Below are 13,884 nucleotides of genomic sequence, written 5' to 3'. Positions count from 1 at the left end.
GCGCCGGCCACGCTCGAGTATCTCTCATGCTCTGAGAGAGATAAATGAAGTGAGTTAGATCCAGTTCATTCATTTGAGCATTGAACGGATCTTTAAACAATAATTCAGCGAGCAGAAATCAAACCTCCGAGGGAAAACTCCATTTGATCTTGAATTTAACGCTTCAACCACTCGGCGATCGCAGCGGCACGTGGCAGTACTTGCATGGCTGGAGATGCTACTTTAAACTGCCAGTTGCTTCAAACGATGCCCGATAGACCGGCGTTGTCTTGTAGCTTTCCCAGGAGCTTCATTTGATTCGGTGGGTCAAGTTTGGGAAATTCAATGATTTTCACCGGCAGCTTGTGGTAGTATATTACCTCATTTTCATTACCGGTAATGAACCACTGCAGCCACTGCAGAATTCGGTGCCACCCACAGCCGATCGGCCATCCTTTCAGACCTCTTCTATCCATCCAATCACGTTTTCTATTCCGATGTAGAGAAATGTCGAGTTGCACACTAACTATTTCCTCCGTTCTCTTTCGCAAACATATCACTGAACCAAACTTCACAAGTCACTCAGGAAAAATAATTCAGTTCAAAATCATTAGCTTCCGAAGGACCTGCGAGGACAGACTGACCAAACCTGCGTTCAGTCGTGAAGCTTGTGGGTGTGTTGTGATCCTAACGGACAGAGACAGGCCTGCGACACACAGCGAAGGCAGGAACTCAGAAATGTAGCCATAAATGGGCAGACAGTAAGTCACAGTCATTGATTCTGACACACGGCCCGGGAGTTGTTCAGTCAGTCGGGGAGCGAGGCCTGCAGCCAGCAAACAAAAAGACTGGCCTGAGAATAAGGCAGAGACCCAATCAGACGGATAGACAGGCAGACATCTGACTCAACGTCAAAACGCAGCGTGATCGAATCACGTTGCGGTGATATCATTTTCACAGGAGATCAGAGTCCTGCCCACAGGTTTTATAGCGGGGCAGTGTATTATGGATGGGCTGTTCATTGTTGGTAAAATAATATTGATCGGAATTTAATTTGTTACATTAAAGTGCTCTTTGTTTGTTAATTTTGATCTAAATCCTCGACAGTATATACAGAAACAAGTAACAATGTTTAAGGGATGTGATTTATTCAATATTCGTTGTCAAACCCTGTCAGATGGTGTAAAAATAAACACAAACTACCCAACACGCGGGTAAGCCCATAAAGCTAAGATGTATACATGGCCGGTTAGCTCAGTTGGTTAGAGCGTGGTGCTAATAACGCCAAGGTCGCGGGTTCGATCCCCGTACGGGCCATAAGGTTCCTTTTGCAATATTTTGGTAACTTTTAAAAGTTTGGCAGACTTGAGAAACAAGCGAATCCACACAAAATGTCATGTGGTCAATTTTTTGGAGTAACATCTATCTTTTTGAGGTCCAAAGTGGACGGCCTCAAACTTGCTTACTTTGAAATCCATTTGCCGCAGTTTTGCCCATTCACTTAATCGAGTGATATCTCGCTGTAATCTCATTCTTCCATCCAAACTGCTTATAATTCTGTCTATCTTTGTGTCATCGGCAAACTTGGATATGTGGTTCTCGATCCCGTCATCTATTATCAATGAGACCGCCGAAATTGGGGTAAATTCACATTCAGCTTCAATCTCCACATCATCTTGAGACATTTTATTTACTCCGTGTGTGTTGCGCCTTGGAAACTTCTGCACTTTGTCCTCTGGAGCTCAAATATAATTCAATTCGAACAACTGCAAAGATGTCAGAATCCAATTGGTGACTTTTCACTAAAAAGCAGTGAGATAACAGGGCTCGTCCGGGATTTGAACCCGGGCCCTCTCGCATATTCCATTAGAAAAACGCCCAAAGCGAGAATCATACCCCGAGACCAACGAGCCGCTTGCTAGAAAGCCCTGCAGCCGGTCTAAAATTTCACCATAGTCTTCAGCCGATCGGCTATACTTTCCAACCGCTTCTGTCCACCCAATCTCGTTTTCTATTCCTATTTGCAGCAATATCAAGTTGTACACTACCTATTTCCAGTCACCAATATTAGCCTCTCTTTACTAAATTCGTTTACAATGTACGACTTGTTTCTTCAAATAATACTTTTCAGAATTAGTTAATCTGAAGCTACATTGGCATCTGTCTCGGCATCGTCAGAGCATACAAGCTACCATAAGCATATTTTACTCACATTGCTGTTTCCTTTCACTGTGAGGGCGAAGAGACAAAAATGTGGAGACATTAGCTCCGAATTTATCAGCTGGGTTCCACCATTACTTTTCCGACCGTCTCAGTCTTTATTTCCTTTCCCTTTTCCTGCTGGTGTTGCAGGTTCGATCAGCCTTTCCCGTTCCAGGAAGCCTGAGAAGTCCATCAGGGGACAACATCGAGACAAGAGACAAGGAGCGATAATGAGATTCATCTAAATAAAGTCGCTTATAAATGGGTGGTTCTGCAAAGTAGCAGAATTTTAGTTGCAGATTGGGCAAGATTCTTTCTTGTGTATTTGAATTTTGCAAGAGTACATTGGGCACTCAATTAAAAGCGCCGGCCACGCTCGAGTATCTCTCATGCACTGAGAGAGATAAATGAAGTGAGTTAGATCCAGTTCATTCATTTGAGCATTGAACGAATCTTTAAACAATAATTCAGCGAGCAGAAATCAAACCTGCGAAGGAAAATTCCATTTGATCTTGAATTTAACTCTTCAACCACTCGGCGATCTCAGCGGCACGTGGCAATACTTGCATGGCTGTAGATGCCACTTTAAACTGACAGTTGCTTCAAACGATGCCCGATAGACCGGCGTTGTCTTGTAGCTTTCCCAGGAGCTTCATTTGATTCGGTGGGTCAAGTTTGGGAAATTGAATGATTTTCAGCGGCAGCTTGTGGTAGTATATTACCTCATTTTCATTACCGGTAATGAACCACTGCAGCCACTGCAGAATTCGGTGCCACCCACAGCCGATCGGCCATCCTTTCAGACCTCTTCTATCCATCCAATCACGTTTTGTATTCCGATGTAGAGAAATGTCGAGTTGCACACTAACTATTTCCTCCGTTCTCTTTCGCAAACATATCACTGAACCAAACTTCACAAGTCACTCAGGAAAAATAATTTAGTTCAAAATCATTAGCTTCCGAAGGACCTGCGCGGACAGACTGACCAAACCTGCGTTCAGTCGTGCAGCTTGTGGGTGTGTTGTGATCCTAAGGGACAGAGACAGGCCTGCGACACAGAGCGATGGCAGGAACTCAGAAATGTGGCCATAAATGGGCAGACAGTCAGTCACAGTCATTGATTCTGGCACACGGCCCGGTAGTTGTTCAGTCAGTCGGGGAGCGAGGCCTGCAGCCAGCAAACAAAAAGACTGGCCTGAGAATAAGGCAGAGACCCAATCAGACGGATAGACAGACAGACATCTGACTCAACGTCAAAACGCAGCGTGATCGAATCACGTTGCGGTGATATCATTTTCACAGTAGCTCAGGGTCCTGCCCACAGGTTTTATAGCGGGGCAGTGTTTTATGGATGGGCTGTTCATTGTTGGTAAAATAATATTGATCGGAATTTAATTTGTTACATTAAAGTGCTCTTTGTTTGTTAATTTTGATCTACATCCTCGACAGTATGTACAGAAACAAGTAACAATGTTTAAGGGATGTGATTTATTCAATATTCGTTGTAAAACCCTGTCAGATGGTGTAAAAATAAACACAAACTACCCAACACGCGGGTAAGCCCATAAAGCTAAAATGTATACATGGCCGGTTAGCTCAGTTGGTTAGAGCGTGGTGCTAATAACGCCAAGGTCGCGGGTTCGATCCCCGTACGGGCCATAAGGTTCCTTTTGCAATATTTTGGTAACTTTTAAAAGTTTGGCAGACTTGAGAAACAAGCGAATCCACACAAAATGTCATGTGGTCAATTTTTTGGAGTAACATCCATTAATATGTTTTCTCATCTATCTTTTTGAGGTCCAAAGTGGACGGCCTCAAACTTGCTTACGTTGAAATCCATTTGCCGCAGTTTTGCCCATTCACTTAATCTAGTGATATCTCTCTGTAATCTCATTCTTCCATCCAAACTGCTTATAATTCTGTCTATCTTTGTGTCATCGGCAAACTTGGATATGTGGTTCTCGATCCCGTCATCTAATATCAATGAGACCGCCTAAATTGGGGTAAATTCACATTCAGCTTCAATCTCCACATCATCTTGAGACATTTTATTTACTCCGTGTGTGTTGCGCCTTGGAAACTTCAGCACTTTGTCCTCTGGAGCTCAAATATAATTCAATTCGAACAACTGCAAAGATGTCAGAATCCAATTGGTGACTTTTCACTAAAAAGCAGTGAGATAACAGGGCTCGACCGGGATTTGAACCCGGGACCTCTCGCATATTCCATTAGAAAAACGCCCAAAGCGAGAATCATACCCCTAGACCAACGAGCCGCTTGCTGAAAAGCCCTGCAGCTGGTCTAAAATTTCACCATAGTCTTCAGCCGATCGGCTATCCTTTCCAACCGCTTCTGTCCACCCAATCTCGTTCTCTATTCCTATTTGTGGAAGTGACAATTTCGAATCCTTCGCATTTGAAAATCACAGAACAATGCCTGGTGATTCCTGCCCGTTGCCAAGTCAATCACAGTGAGCAGACAGAAAGGTGTCATCTAAAAGGCCACTGAATGTACAACCCCCCCCCCCAAAAAAAAGAGAGGGAGGCAGAACGAAGACAGTCAATGACCCGTTATATTAAAAACAGATAACATTTGTTCGCTGGTGGGGTAACGTGTAGCGTGACATGAACCCAAGATCCCGGTTGAGGCCGTCCTCATGGGTGCGGAACTTGGCTATTAATTTCTGCTGGACGATTTTGCGTTGTCGTGTGTCTCGAAGGCCGCCTTGGAGTACGCTTACCCGAAGGTCGGTGGCTGAATGTCCATGACTGCTGAAGTGTTCCCCGACTGGGAGAGAACCCTCCTGTTTGGCGATTGTTGCGCGGTGTCCGTTCATCCGTTGTCGCAGCGTCTGCATGGTCTCGCCAATGTACCATGCACTGGGGCATCCTTTCCTGCAACGTATGAGGTAGACAACGTTGGCCGAGTCACAGGAGTATGAACCGTGCACCTGGTGAGTGGTGTCCTCTCGTGTGATGGTGGTATCTGTGTCGATGATCTGGCATGTCTTGCAGAGGTTACCGTGGCAGGGTTGTGTGGTGTCGTGGACGCTGTTCTCCTGAAAGCTGGGTAACTTGCTGCGAACGATGGTCTGTTTGAGGTTGGGTGGTTGTTTAAAGGCGAGTAGTGCAGGTGTGGGGATGGCCATAGCGAGGTATTCGTCATCATTGATGACATGTTGAAGGCTGCGGAGAACATGGCGTAGTTTCTCGGCACCGGGGAAGTACTGGACGACGAAGGGTACTCTGTTGGTTGCTTCCCGTGTTAGTCTTCTGAGGAGGTCCCGTTGCCAAGGCAATCAAAGTGTTCAGACAGAGAGGTGTTACCTACAGGGCCACCAAATGTACAAACAACAAAAAAGAAAAGAAAACAGAGAGAGAGAGGCAGAAACATAGAAACATCCGGAAGGAAGAGAAAGACAGCAAATGACCCGTTATATTAAAAACAGATAACATTTGTTCGCTGGTGGGGTTACGTGTAGTGTGACATGAACCCAAGATCCCGGTTGAGGCCGTCCCCATGGGTGCGGAACTTGGCTATCAATTTCTGCTCGACGATTTTGCGTTGACGTGTGTCTCGAAGGCCGCCTTGGAGTACGCTTACCCGAAGGTCGGTGGATGAATGTCCATGACTGCGAAAGTGTTCCCCGGCTGGGAGGGAACCCTCCTGTCTGGCGATTGTTGTGCAGTGTCCGTTCATCCATTGTCGCAGCGTCTGCATGGTCTCGCCAATGTACCATGCTCTGGGGCATCCTTTCCTGCAACGTATGAGGTAGACAACGTTGGCCGAGTCACAGGTTGTATGAACCGTGCACCTGGTGGGTGGTGTCCTCTCGTGTGATGGTGGTATCTGTGTCGATGATCTGGCATGTCTTGCAGAGGTTACCGTGGCAGGGTTGTGTGGTGTCGCGGACGCTGTTCTCCTGAAAGCTGGGTAATTTGCTGCGAACGATGGTCTGTTTGAGTTTGGGTGGCTGTTTAAAGGCGAGTAGTGAAGGTGTGGGGATGGCCATAGCGAGGTGTTCGTCGTCATTGATGACATGTTGAAGGCTGCGGAGAACATGGCGTAGTTTCTCCGCTCCGGGGAAGTACTGGACGACGAAGGATACTCTGTTGGTTGCGTCCCGTGTTAGTCTCCTGAGGAGGTCTATGCAATTTTTCGCTGTGGCCCGTCGGAACTGTCGATCGATGAGTCGAGCGTCATATCCCGTTCTTACTAGGGCGTCTTTCAGCGTCTGTCGGTGTCCATCGCGTTCCTCCTTGTCTGAGCAGATCCTGTGTATTCACAGGGCCTGTCCATAGGGGATGGCCTCTTTGACGTGGTTAGGGTGGAAGCTGGAAAAGTGGAGCATCGTGAGGTTGTCCGTGGGCTTGCGGTAGAGTGAGGTGCTGAGGTGCCCGTCTTTAATGGAGATTCGTGTGTCCAAGAAAGAAGCTGATTCTGAGGAGTAGTCCATGGTGAGCTTGATGGTGGGATGGAATTTGTTGATGTTATCGTGTAGTCTCTTGAGTGATTCCTCACCGTGGGTCCATAGAAAGAAAATGTCGTCGATGTATCTGGTGTATAGTGTTGGTTGGAGGTCCTGTGCAGTGAAGAAGTCCTGATCGAACTTGTGCATTAAAATGTTGGCGTATTGGGGTGCGGATTTGGTCCCCATGGCTATTCCGTGTGTTTGGGTAAATAACTGGTTATCGAAGGTGAAGACATTGTGATCCAGGATGAAGCGGATGAGTTGTAGGATGGCGTCTGGAGATTGGCTGTTGTTGGTGTTGAGTATTGATGCTGTCGCAGCGATGCCGTCATCGTGGGGGACACTGGTGTATAGTGCTGAGACGTCCATCGTGGTGAGAAGTGTTCCTGGTTCAACTGGTCTGTGGGTACTGAGTTTTTGTCGGAAGTCTGTAGTTTCGCGACAGAAGCTGGGGGTTCCCTGTACGATGGGTTTCAGGATGCCCTCGATGTATCCAGAGAGGTCCTGACCTTCAAAGCATCCTGCACGCTCTCATCCCACGTACTCCCCGAGTGGGAGACTTCTACTGCCTCCCAAAGATACACAAAGCCAACACACCCAGACGTCCTATCGGAACCCTGTGTGAGAACTTCTCTGGATACATCGAGGGCATCCTGAAACCCATCGTACAGGGAACCCCCAGCTTCTGTCGCGACACTACAGACTTCCTACAAAAACTCAGTACCCACGGACCAGTTGAACCAGGAACACTTCTCACCACGATGGACGTCTCAGCACTATGCACCAGTATCCCCCACGATGACGGCATCGCTGCGACAGCATCAATACTCAACACCAACAACAGCCAATCCCCAGACGCCATCCTACAACTCATCCGCTTCATCCTGGATAACAATGTCTTCACCTTCGATAACCAGTTCTTTACCCAAACACACGGAACAGCCATGGGGACCAAATTTGCACCCCAATACGCCAACATTTTCATGCATAAGTTCGAGCAGGACTTCTTCACTGCACAGGACCTCCAACCAACACTATACACCAGATACATCGACGACATTTTCTTTCTATGGACCCACGGCGAAGAATCACTGAAGAGACTACACGATAACATCAACAAATTCCATCCCACCATCAAGCTCACCATGGACTACTCCTCAGAATCAGCTTCTTTCTTGGACACACGAATCTCCATCAAAGACGGGCACCTCAGCACCTCACTCTACCGCAAGCCCACGGACAACCTCACGATGCTCCACCTTTCCAGCTTCCACCCTAACCATGTCAAAGAGGCCATCCCCTATGGACAGGCCCTGCGAATACACAGGATCTGCTCAGACGAGGAGGAACGCGATGGACACCTACAGACGCTGAAAGATGCCCTAGTAAGAACGGGATATGATGCTCGACTCGTCGATCAACAGTTCCGACGGGCCACAGCGAAAAATCGCGTAGACCTCCTCAGAAGACTAACACGGGACGCAACCAACAGAGTACCCTTCGTCGTCCAGTACTTCCCCGGAGCGGAGAAACTACGCCATGTTCTCCGCAGCCTTCAACATGTCATCGATGACGACGAACACCTCGCTATGGCCATCCCCACAACTCCACTACTCGCCTTTAAACAGCCACCCAACCTCAAACAATCCATCGTTCGCAGCAAATTACCCAGCTTTCAGGAGAACAGCGTCCACGACATCACACAACCCTGCCACGGTAACCTCTGCAAGACATGCCAGATCATCGACACAGATACCACCATCTCACGAGAGGACACCACCCACCAGGTGCATGGTTCATACTCCTGTGACTCGGCCAACGTTGTCTACCTCATACGTTGCAGGAAAGGATGCCCCAGAGCCTGGTACATTGACGAGACCATGCAGACGCTGTGACAACGGATGAACGGACACCGTGCAACAATCGCCAGACAGGAGGGTTCCCTCCCAGTCGGTGAACACTTCAGCAGTCAAGGACATTCAGCCACCGACCTTCGGGTAAGCGTACTCGAAGGCGGCCTTCAAGACACACGACAACGCAAAATCGTCGAGCATAAATTGATAGCCAAGTTCCGCACCCATGAGGACGGCCTCAACCGGGATCTTGGGTTCATGTCATGCTACACGTAACCCCACCAGTGAACAAAAGTTATCTGTTTTTAATATAACGGGTCATTTGCTGTCTTTCTCTTCCTTCCGGATGTTTCTGTGTTTCTGCCTCTCTCTCTCTGTTTTTTTCTACTTTTTGGTTGTTTGTATATTCGGTGGCCCTGTAGGTAACACCTCTCTGTCTGAACACTTTGATTGCCTTGGCAACGGGCAGTTGGAAAGACGATCTGTAATCACCAGGTATTGTTCTCTGATTTATAAATGCGAAATGTCCGAGGATTTCATTTCCACATTCACCTGAGGAAGGAGGACGCCTCCGAAAGCTTGTGATTATGAAATAAAATTGTTGGACTATAACTTGGTGTTGTAAAATTGTTTACAAATTGTCAACCCCAGTCCATAACCGGCATCTCCACATCATTTTTAAACCTGATTGATGTCAAACTCGAGGGGAAAACTGGCCCTTTCTGTTGTGGCTTTAAACAGATGGAACCGTGTGGGTGGAGCAAAGATTTCAACATTTGTTCTAAAATGGATTAATTCAGGACAGACAGCAGGGATTATTGGAGGAAATAACACAGTGTAGGGATAAAATGCAATGGATGTTGTGAAGATGGATTGTTAAAAAGTGTTTGAGAAGATGCCGGACAGGAGGCTTGTTGATAAGATTAAAGCTCACGGTATTAAAGGGAGTGGGTCAGTGTGGATGGGAAGTTGGATAAAGGGCAGAGTAGTGGTTAATGGATGTTTTTCAGACTGTGGGGATGTAAACGGTGGTGTCCCCAGGGGCAGTGTTGGGACCATTGCTCTTCTCAATACAGAGCAATGACCTGGGCTTAGGTACAAGGGCATTAGATCAACATTTCCTGACAACACCAAGATAGGGAGCATTAAGAACTGTGAAGAGGAATGTTAGCAACTTAAGTGTGATATAGGAACATTAGGAACAGGAGTAGGCCATTCAGCCCCTCAAGCCTGTTCCACCATTCAGTGAGATGGGTGTCAGTGAGTATGGGGTTGGTTTGTATCAGACAGGTTAAGATTAATGTCAGTGACTGTGGTGATTTTTTCAGAATGGAGGTGATTGGTGTCAGTGACTGGGTTCAGGAACAGGAATTCGCCATTTAGCCCCTGAAGCCAACTCCACCATTCAATTGGATCAGGACTAATCTGTACCACAACTCCATTTACTCGCCTTTGTTCCATATCCCTTGCAACCCTCAAACAACACAAATCTATCAATCTCAATTTTGAAAGTTTCAATCGAGCCCCAGCATCCACAGCCTTTTGGGGAAATGAGTTTGTAATTTCCACTTTGTTTTGCTCTTAAATGACCTAGCTCTAATTTTAAGATTATCAAGAAGGTGGCAGATGGAGTACAATGTGGGGAAATTTGGAAATTATTCACTTTGGTGGGAAGAATAGAAAAGCAGAATATTTTCTAAAAGCTAATATGCAGGTACAGCAAACAATTAGGAAAGCAAATAGTATGTTGGCCTTTATTGTAAGTGCATTGAGGAATAAGAGTAAGGAAGTCTTGCTGCAATTGTATCGGGCTTTGGTGAGACCACACCTGGAGTACTGTGTACAGTTTTGGTCTCCGTACCTGAGGAAGGATATATTTGATTCGAGGGGGTGCAACAAAGGTTCACTGGATTGATTCCTGGGATGAGAGGGTTGTTGTATGAGGAGAGATTGAGTAGAATTGCCCTATATTCTCTGGAGTTTGGAAGAATGAGAGGTGATCTGATTGAAACGTCTAAAATTCTTAGAGGGCTTGACAGGGTCGATGCTGAGAGGCTGTTTCCCCTGGCTGGAAATTCTAGAACTCGGGGGCATAGTCTCAGGATAAGGGATCAGCCAATTAGGACTGAGATGAGGAAAGATTTCTTCACTCAGACGGTGATGAAACTTTGGAATTCTCTACCTCAGAGGGCTGTGGATGCTCAGTCGTTGAGTATATTCAAGAATGAGATGGAGAGATTTTTGGACATCGAGGGAATCAAGGAATCGGGCAGGAAAGTGGAGTTAAGGTAGAAGATCAGCCATGCACTGACTGTTTGGCAGAGCAGGCTCGAGGGGCCGTATGGCCCACTCCTGCTCCTATTTCTTATGCCCTCTTGTTCTGGATTCCTCCTCCAGAAGAAATCATTTCTCTGTATCTACCTTATTGAATCCCTTTATTATTTTAAACACCTCGATGTGATCACATCTCAATGTTCTGAATTCAATGGAATAAAAACCAAGTTTCAGCAACCCGTCCTCATAATTTAATCCTTTTAACCCCGGCATCATCCTGGTGAATCTGCACTGTATCTTTTCCACGGCCGATTGATCTCTCTCTCGGTTTGGTGCCCAGTTCTCCAGATGGGGTCTGACCAAGGTTCTTTACAACTGAAACATCACTTCTGTATTCCAACCCCACTCAAGATAAAGGTCAACATTAAATTAGACTTGTTGATTATTGTCAAGATTTGTAAGGTATTTGCAAAGGATTCGAGGGGATCTTAGAGTTGGGATTTTTCTTTATTCTGTCCACTCGAGGAGTTTGATAACAGACTTACTCCTTTGAATTTACTGCTGGATTATTGAGCCGTGATGTGTTTACTTGTTTGTATTTTGTTAAATACATTTGCTGAGTGTATTTAAATTGAAGACGAGATTTCCAGGCCTGATGCTCTATTCACACATCGAAGGTGAGAGAGATGCTGTGGGACACACGATAAGTCCAGTAGCTGAAAGTGATTCACAGACTGGGTTTTGTGTTTAGTGATCCCGGGTACATTACCGATACCTTCCCTGGATCCCAAGGCTGAGAGAGGCACTCGGGAAGGACCGGGGAATTGGGACTTGGCCATGAGAGTAATTGAAGATATGAGAACTGAAATAATCTGAAGTGAGAAAGGAAAAAATGCAGAATAATCGGTAGTTAGGACATCAATTAGTCTCTTATCTTGATTTCAGCAAGTAATTGAACCATTCTGTTTGAAACAAAGTTGATTTATTTGACATAGATCCAGAATATTGAATTTCAGCCCAGTTATAGTGGTTATTAACATCAGCAGAACCACATCCAAACTTCCAGAATGAAGTTCTGCTGCTGAAACCCTCATCCGTGCCTTTGTTTATCTCTAGATTCGACCATTCCAATGCTTTGCTGTCCCGGCCTTCCACTTTACACCCTCCGTAAATTTGAACCCACAATCTCCAGATCAATAATCAGTCACATTATTCATTGTGTCACTGGCCCAGGCTGTGGAGAACACGGAGCAGCTCACATTCCCACAGCGCTGCGGTATGAGCAGGTACCGAGTCAGCCTCAGTCATGAGCACTGGAATCTACGAGTCCGCTGATTGGAGCAAAGTATTTAATATATTCAAGGAGCTGCAACCCAAGGCAAGATTTCTCTGCTGGTCGTGGAGCAGCTTGGAGGCAAGTGCGAGGCGGGAACTGTGAAGGACGATTTACAAACAGCAAACGAGGAATTAGCTCAACTGGCAGAGCGCTCACTTGGCATGTGAGAAGTAGCGGGATCGTTGATTATATTCTCCACTCACCGTTTGTCTTGATGCAATTATACAGAAAGAAGTGTTGTCAGCGAGTCCATAGCCCATGTACTTCCGAAACTTTACTGTGTGTTTGAGTACAGAGAGGTCAAGGGGCAGAACATCTTTTGATGGGCTGCAGTCAGCAAAAGTTCTTGATTTTGCTCTGCAGCAAAGATGGAAAGATGAGGTGAGAGATGGAAAAAAAGCTTCGTAATCCCTGATGCCTTCTCTGAAGTTTGAATTCAGGACCCTCAGATTATGACACTGATGCACTGCTTGCTGCACTAAGAAGGCACTTACCAGGTCTGGAGCCAGGCAGCACCACCAAGTTGGACAGTTTGCAAGGTATTGAAAGCAATAAAATAATGTACAGTTTGCAAAAAAATTCCCAAACCAAGTAGGAATCGAACCTCTTGTTTTCTAATCCATAATCATATGCGTTATCCATTGCACCACTCTTCACAATTATAGTGAGGAAGTAGCATTGTGAGGCAGTGAGCATGGCAGAGGTACTAAATAAATACTTTCCATCTGTCTTCACCAAGGAAGAAGATGCTGCCAGAATGTCAGTAAAGGAAGATGTAGTTGAGATACTGGATTGGCTAAAAATTCATAAAGAGGAGGTACTTGAAAGGCTGGCTGGACTTAAAGTAGAAACGTCACCTGGTCCGGATGGGATGCATCCTCGGTTCGTGAGGGAAGTAACGGTGGAAATTGCAGAGGTACTGGCCATAATCTTCCAAACATCCATGGATAAGGGGGTGATGCCAGATGACTGGAGAATTGCAAATGTTACACCCTTGTTCAAGAAAGGGTGAAAGATAAAACCCAGCATCGACAGACCAGTCAGTTTAACCTCGGTAGTGGGGAAAGTTCCAGCAACGATAATCCGCGAGAGAATTAGCAGTCACTTGGACAAGGATTAGAGAAAGCCAGCACGGATTTGTTAAAGGTAAATCGTGTTTAATTAAATTGATACAGTTTTTTGATGAGGTAACAGAGAGTAGATGAGGGCAATGCAGCTAATGTGGTGTGTATGGACTTCCAAAAGGCGTCAGATAAAGTGCCTCACAATGGGTTTGTCATCAAGATTGAAGTCCATGGAATAAAAGGGGGCAGTAGCAGCATGGATACAGAATTGGCTGAATAACAGGAAACAGAGGGTAGTGGTGAACGGTTGTTTTTCGGAATGGAGGGAGGTATACAGTGTTGTTCCCCTGGGTTCGGTGCTGGGACCACTGTTTTTCTTGATATACATTAATGACTTGGACTTGGGTATACAGGGCACAATTTCCAAATTCTTGCGACCAAAATGCTCCAATTCACTGTCATCTGCATTAAAATTCATTGGCCAATTATACACCCATTTTGCAAGTTTATGAATGTATTTTGTGTTTGATCGCAATCTTCATCAATATTATCTAAACTCCACCCCACCCGCCAATCTGGTGTCATCTGTAAATTTTGAAATTGTACTTCTGATTCAGATTCCAAATCGTTTATGTGAATTGTGAACAGTGGTCCCAGAACCAATCCTTGTGGAACATCACTTTCTACCTTATACAGTGTGTGTCG

The 13,884-nt window shown here is 45.9% G+C and overlaps 2 non-coding genes across 2 annotated transcripts; both read left to right on the top strand.

Annotated features, from left to right (window-relative positions):
• The first annotated feature begins 1,222 nt into the window (after window positions 1-1,222).
• trnai-aau (transfer RNA isoleucine (anticodon AAU)) lies at window positions 1,223-1,296 on the top strand. Its single transcript has one exon. It is a non-coding gene; the product is annotated as a tRNA-Ile (tRNA).
• A 2,470-nt stretch (window positions 1,297-3,766) lies between these two features.
• On the top strand, window positions 3,767-3,840 carry trnai-aau (transfer RNA isoleucine (anticodon AAU)). Its single transcript has one exon. It is a non-coding gene; the product is annotated as a tRNA-Ile (tRNA).
• The last annotated feature ends 10,044 nt before the right edge of the window (window positions 3,841-13,884 follow it).

Source organism: Heptranchias perlo, chromosome 20, assembly GCF_035084215.1.
Source record: "Heptranchias perlo isolate sHepPer1 chromosome 20, sHepPer1.hap1, whole genome shotgun sequence".
NCBI lineage: Eukaryota > Metazoa > Chordata > Chondrichthyes > Hexanchiformes > Hexanchidae > Heptranchias > Heptranchias perlo.
Note: the sequence above shows the minus strand (reverse complement) of the source record. Positions and strands in the feature narration are given on the sequence as shown.